Raw genomic sequence first — 6,684 nt, 5'->3', positions numbered from 1 at the left:
CCAAAATACCAACAGCAGTCCTTGTAGATTTCTAAAACGAAATTTGGGCAGCAGCTCTCCCATGCTTCACCACCCTTTTTCGAGCAGAGAAAAGTAAAACTGGGTTTTAGAGTCTAAATGAAAGTTATATACCTATTAAATATATTTCCAAAACATTTTGAATCACTTAAAACTAAGCCTTACACAAGGAGTTATACTTGTATTACTAACAGCAGTTTAATTCAAAAATGGGTTTGTTCCCTAGCATTTTCTCTTTAAGCTTCTCTTAGTTTTCCAAGTGTAGAACTGAAAATATAGTTCCGTAGGCATCGTAATATACATATATAAACCTCCACGTACTTGAGGAACACCGTATATAATTAATTCTCAGAGAGATAATTAGAAACTTACCTTAGTTTTTCTCTTAAGCCGTGGCTGCCTTCTTTGGCTCTCTAACGTTTTTCTCTCTTCCTGTCATGACCCAACCCCGTAGGCCGCGACTGGGGTCCGACCTGGACCCCCCGTACACATATCTATTAGCTGAGGTCACATTGAATCGTAAGAAAGACAATATCATGTAACAGAGTCCCACTGGGCGATAACATTTTCATAAACTGTAGCCCTTTTCGTTTGTATCACAACATGACAAGGCACGCAAGCCGACAAGGCTGCCATAACATAATAACATATATTATATATCATGTAGACCCAGCTGAATCAAACTGACATACACAACCCACATGTACATGTTTACAGACCTCTAAACATATAAATGACAACATATGGCGGGACAGGGCCCCCGCCATACCCCTGAATGGATAAAACAATTTCTATACATCCGTGGACAGTATCAAAAACTAGGCTCCGATACAATGGAGCCTCTTCCAGCTGAGCTACATGGAATCCTAAGCTGACGGACTCCCAAAATATGTATATGTACCTGCGGGCATGAATGCAGCCCCCCGAGAAAAGGGGGTCAGTACGATATGTGTACTGAGTATGTAAAACATAATATAATACAACTAGAAACATATCTGAGATAGAGAATCAGGGGATAAGATATCAATTCAGAAACCTGTACCTGTACTTTATGAATTACAAAAACATACATGTTCGAGTCATATCATATAGCCGGCCCTTTCGGGGGTCCGGTGAATCATCTCTGTAAAATCATCTCTGTAAAACCATCATGGCCCCAGTGCCATCACAACCTTATTACAACACATCATCATATATTTATACACGTATCCTGGCCCTCTATTGAGGGACTTAGTGAATAATGTAGTGAACTGTGCACGAGAACATATCCTGGCCCAGGACTCAAGGAAAGAAGTGTTACGGTATACACGAGTAGAGTAGTGAGTAACTATATGCAATTTAAATCGTTATCAGAGACTTGACAGAATAAGAAAGTTAAGCTTTTATTTGAGAACCCGAGTAACGGTGTAGTCATCTCGAGTGTCCTCTAAATGCCATTATGGGCTGTCTCAATTATAATCTCGGGGCTCCTAGACATGTACTAAAGTAAAGCCAAATCACTTATGGAACCAGAAACATTTGTTAACATATAGTCTGTAAGACTTGGAACCTGTACATTTGTTACCTTTTTAACATATAAAAGTTTCTAGGGAAATAGTTTGATTATTATAAAAGTTCGATATTCAGACGTAAATAAGAGATGCTAAGAATGGAGTTACCCCGGAACTCATATCATGTTTAACCTACAACCAAGACATGCCAGAAGAAGAAAAAGAATAAACTATATATGGTCTGTACTTTTCTTTATGGGATCTGCATACACATATTTCACACCCGGCCCATTATGGGGCTCGGTGAATCATTATGGCTTCATAATCTCACTTTCGTACCAAATACGTATCAAAGGAAATGAGAGATAGCTTTCCACATACTAGTGTTTAACACATAGAAGCCTTACTAGGCAATACTCAATTCTTTCAGAAATTCCAATACTAAGCAGTGGATATGGGTTATGAGGCATACTTGGAGTTTTGGGAATGGAATTATCCCCACATTCCACACACACTTTATTTAAGGCTAAAACTTGCCAAAAGGAAAGAAAGATAGTTGTATGAACTTATACCAAAACATGCCAAGAGAAAGCTTTACATATCTTTTGGGAGTTACCCTTTATCCTGCTCGTCTCGTCGTCTTTCGAACCTATTCAATATGAAAGTAATACGAATATCAACTATTCTTAACTTTCCAGCATCTTGGATTACGCTTTAATGTTAATGGAATCTATTTCCTTAGTCGTTTCCTCGACTAGTCCTTTAGTTTGTTAAGGTGTTAACGAAAATTGGGCAGCACCTCCCCTATAATGTGCCCCATCCAAATTTCCAATTAGGTCCCTAAGACCTACAGCCAACCAACAACAACAACCTGCAGCAATTCATACCAACAATATACAACATACACTCCAAACGACTTATTCAAAAATACGATATCTCAATAGGGCGTCTAGCCTTTATTTTGTAACGCCTTTAATTATACGTAACGAGGGGTCATGTGGCTTCGACCAGAAGCACCCTAACCCACATTAGGACATATTCAGGCCCTGCAACAACAAGCCACACCCCTGCAGAGCAACTCACAAGAACAATACTTTGTTTCGACAATAATTCAACTATAACGACTACAAATTAGTTTATTCCGAACGTCAAGTATTTCTAAGCCATTTTCATATTTCCAGCCACCAATAGGGCGTGTAACATGCTCCATCAGAACACATAAATCTCAAATTTAAAGAAGAAACCTTACCTTACGTTAAACTTGTCAAACTCGCCAAAACTATCCAAAATGTGAAATCTGGACAGTTTACTGTTTTACCTTGTCGCTTCGTTTCGAAGGGGTAATGGAGGGAAAAAGGATTTACGTCCTTCATGAAAGTTATATACATGTTTCTTATGGTCGCAACCAATTTCGAATCATCCCTACACCAATTTTGTACAAAAAGATATGACCAAAATACTTACAGTTGTTCGTGTAGAATTTCCAAAACCAAATCTGAGCAGTACCTCCTCTATGCTTTATCACCATTTTTCGAGCTAATACATGTAAAACTGGATTTCGGAGTCTGAATTAAAGTTATAGATAAACGAAATACCTTTCCAAAACATATTAAATCACTCAAAACAAATCTGTACACAAGAAGTTATACCAATATTACTAACCACTGTCCCTTCCAAAAACGGGTTGGTTAATTAGCGTTTTCTCTTATTTTCTCTTCCAAATTCCAATTGAAAAGCTGGAGTTTTACTTCCATGAAGGTATTAAAATACATATATACGTATCCACATACTTAAGGTACACCGTATATAATTAATTCACGGAAGAAAATTGGAAAACTCACCTTTAATTCTTCAAAAATGTTGCTGCCTTGTTCCTTTTGGTTCTTCACGTTTTTCCTCTCATTTGGCTGATGTTTTTGGATGGAAAATGAGTTAAAGAGTCAGCCAACATGTATATATACACCTCCTTAGGAGATGACACGTGGCAGCCCCCTAGGGTGACACGTGGCAGCCTCCTAGGGTGACACCTCGTCCAAGCTTCCAACACAAAACTGCCACGTGGCAACGTGGGGTCCATCCCAAGTAGGTGAGTCACCTGCCTGCTTGTCACCTGCTTGCTTCACTTTCGTAAGTTCGGAAACTAGTTTTTGCTCTCTCTCGTAGGTTCGTAATCTCGTTTCACTTTAAGAGCCTATGAAACCCTTTCTACGTAAGCTTGGTATGTAATCAAGTAACTCACGTATGTAAGATTTCTAAATTAGTAGCTTACGTAGATAAGTCGAGTCCTACGACTCGTTACTTGGCCTCCGATTCCTTCCGGATTCTTATGATTCCCCTTCCAACCTTCTCTAGTATGGGGTATCACATTCTCCCTTCCTTAGAGCCGTTTGATAGTGTCGTAGCGTATCCGGCTCACATGATAATGTCCAAGGAACTTATGAGACATTCTGAGTTTAAAAAGGGTGGGGTGTAACATCCTTCCCCCCTTTAAAACATTCGTCTCCGAATGTTAAACAAAACTTCCCTTAGAACTTATATAGACCATCGGGGGATTCGTTTCTATTTCCTTACACATATTTCCATCGAAGTACTTCATATACGTGTTTCAGGAATTGGGGTTACCTATAAGTATCGGTTATAGGTGTAAATACTTGTATTTTATGTTCTCTTCAGTTCCCCGATCATCCTCTTTCTGGTTTTGGTTTTTCCACTGTAACTTGACGGAAGGTACGTCTTTATTCTTCAATCTTTCAGTTCGCCAATCTAGGATGGAGGTAGGTTTTTCCTCAATGGATTCCATCTCCTGGACCTCACCTATGGAATATACCCTGGGTGACTCTTCAGTATTTGATGGACTGGGCATATAGTTTCCAAACGAGGTGGTAAGCTTAAATTACCAGTCACATTGCCTACCTTATGAGTAACTTGATACCGTCTAATATATTCTGGGTCAAGTTCCTTTTCTAGGTGACCCTATGATGAACATCCAATCATCAACTTGAACTCTGTATGTCGACGTCGATTATCTGTATGTCATTCCTGCCGACTTTGGGCTTTTAGTCAATATCTTGCTTAATCATGTCGAGGCCATTGGAATACTAGGGTAGTAATTATTATTATAGGCAACTTGATAAGTGATGGATAATCATTCTGGCTACCTTCGAAGTTAATCTCCCGGCTTGTGATATATCTTCTAGCGTCTAATAGTGCACTCAGTCTGTTTAGTAGCTCGAGAGAGAAATGCGGTACTAAGACCTGTCTGTGCTCCTAACCTCTTCTTAGACTGATCTCAAGGCGTTAATTATAATTGAAGTCCCTTTATCTGGATATTAGAGGAGGAAACCTCATGGAACCTTACCATTCTCCATGTTCAATAACTCCTTCTAATTTCAGCAACATAGGTGCTCTTGATTGGAAGCAAATGGGCTGATTCCTTAGCCTAATCACAACAACTCATATAGCACCCTACTCTTACTAAGTATAAAATGGGTGCGTAATGACGTGGATAATTTGGGAACTGTTAGCCTCGTATAGTCTTTCTCGACTCTTTTCAGAACTTTAATTGGCATTCGATCTTTTGGGTCCTTCTTCCCCTCTTTTTCCAATCCTTAGGGTTGGCTACCGAATAATGTTGCAGTCCCCCTATATAACGGCGCTCGTAGTCATTCTGGGCTTTGTCTAACATGATCTGGTGTAATTCCAAAAGAGTTTTGGCATAGAAGCTCGCTATCCTGTAGTAACCAGCTAGTTCAGTCAGTTTTACTTAAACCTTTTCACAATTTCCCTTACCTCCGCTTATAATCATCTAGACACATTATCTTGTGTCATTCTTTACCTTTACAAGAATACAAGAGGGTACAAGAAGCATCCTAGCGTTACCTTGCCAGTCCTCATATCTTGCCCTGCCTTTCCTCCCTTCCTACACTCGAGGTCAGGGTAGATCTTTGGTCCAATTGTGGCCATGTCTTACTTCACCCGTAATACTAATTCCATCTCGGTAGTTTGGATTAACTTATCTTTGCACCTCTCGGTAGTTAGTTGCAACTTGGGCTCCTTCGTTTGGGATAATAGCTGTGGGGACTCCGTAAGGTCCTACCACTCTTTTACCTTACAACTTCATACCTTCTCGGCGGAGTAGGTAACCTGTGATCGAAGGAGCAAAGGTCAACACCATTAATTCACAGGTAACATTTGTGGAATTTTTAACCTTGGGTATTACTACCGGTCATCCGTAAGTTACATCAACTGTTTTGCTTTTTCTTGCCCTCAGAGTTGGTTGCCCAGTGGTGTCGAAATTCCCTCGACTACTGGTCCATATAACCCTTCGGTGGTTTGCCTCTTATTAACAGGTACTATGTTGACTAACTGTGGCATTCGAATGTGTCATCAGTTAGCAAATAGCTAATCCTCCTTGTTTTGCTTAAGTCCTTGTTAGAATTACTTTAACGTATCTTATAATACTCTGGGTACATAATCTCATATCGTTTCTCCATCACTAGTTCAGATTCTTCCATCTCGCGCGATCACACCAGCACTAACGCATTAAGTTCCATCAGAATTTTGAAGTTAAGCGTGCTGGGGCGAGAGTAATATCGGGATGGGTGACCTCCATGGGAAGTCTTCATGTTGCGTTTCATTATAACCTTTTCCACGAGGTGCGGGCACTCAACTTAGCTCCAGATTTACCTCAGCGTTATCTCGCGAGTCTTTATGTTTTGCCCTGTCCTTTCGTCTATTATCTTACATCTAGTATCGGCGTAGACCTTTAGCTCCACGATCCTTTATTCACTTTATGTTTTCCTTATTTTCTACCACATGAGGCTTTCTATTCCTTTTTCTTTGGTTATTTATCTATCACAACATTATTTGCGCCTAATTCTATAACCAACGTTTTGGCTTTTGGTCTAGCATGCTGTTATTATCCTTCGTAGTGTCTCTTGAATTATTCGATATCCTTTCATTAGTACATTCTTCTGTTTTTATACGCAGCCGCCTTCTAGTGTTATGTTTTTCAGGGTCTATTCACAAACTTCTTAACGCTGCTTTATGTAGCGTTCTGGCTTTCATTCAATTATTGGCGACTTTGGACCTTTTTAACTTGGTTCGGCAAGATACCTTATTGAAGTTAAGACATTCGTCTCAGATATATTCCCATATCGATTGCCTTCACCTTACT

General features: G+C 39.7%; 1 pseudogene; it reads left to right on the top strand.

Annotated features, from left to right (window-relative positions):
* Nucleotides 1-6,023: 6,023 nt before the first annotated feature.
* LOC129877905 (5S ribosomal RNA) lies at nt 6,024-6,143 on the top strand (annotated as a pseudogene).
* Nucleotides 6,144-6,684: the final 541 nt, after the last annotated feature.

This window comes from Solanum dulcamara, chromosome 12 (genome assembly GCF_947179165.1).
Source record: "Solanum dulcamara chromosome 12, daSolDulc1.2, whole genome shotgun sequence".
In the NCBI taxonomy this organism is placed as follows: domain Eukaryota; kingdom Viridiplantae; phylum Streptophyta; class Magnoliopsida; order Solanales; family Solanaceae; genus Solanum; species Solanum dulcamara.
Note: the sequence above shows the minus strand (reverse complement) of the source record. Positions and strands in the feature narration are given on the sequence as shown.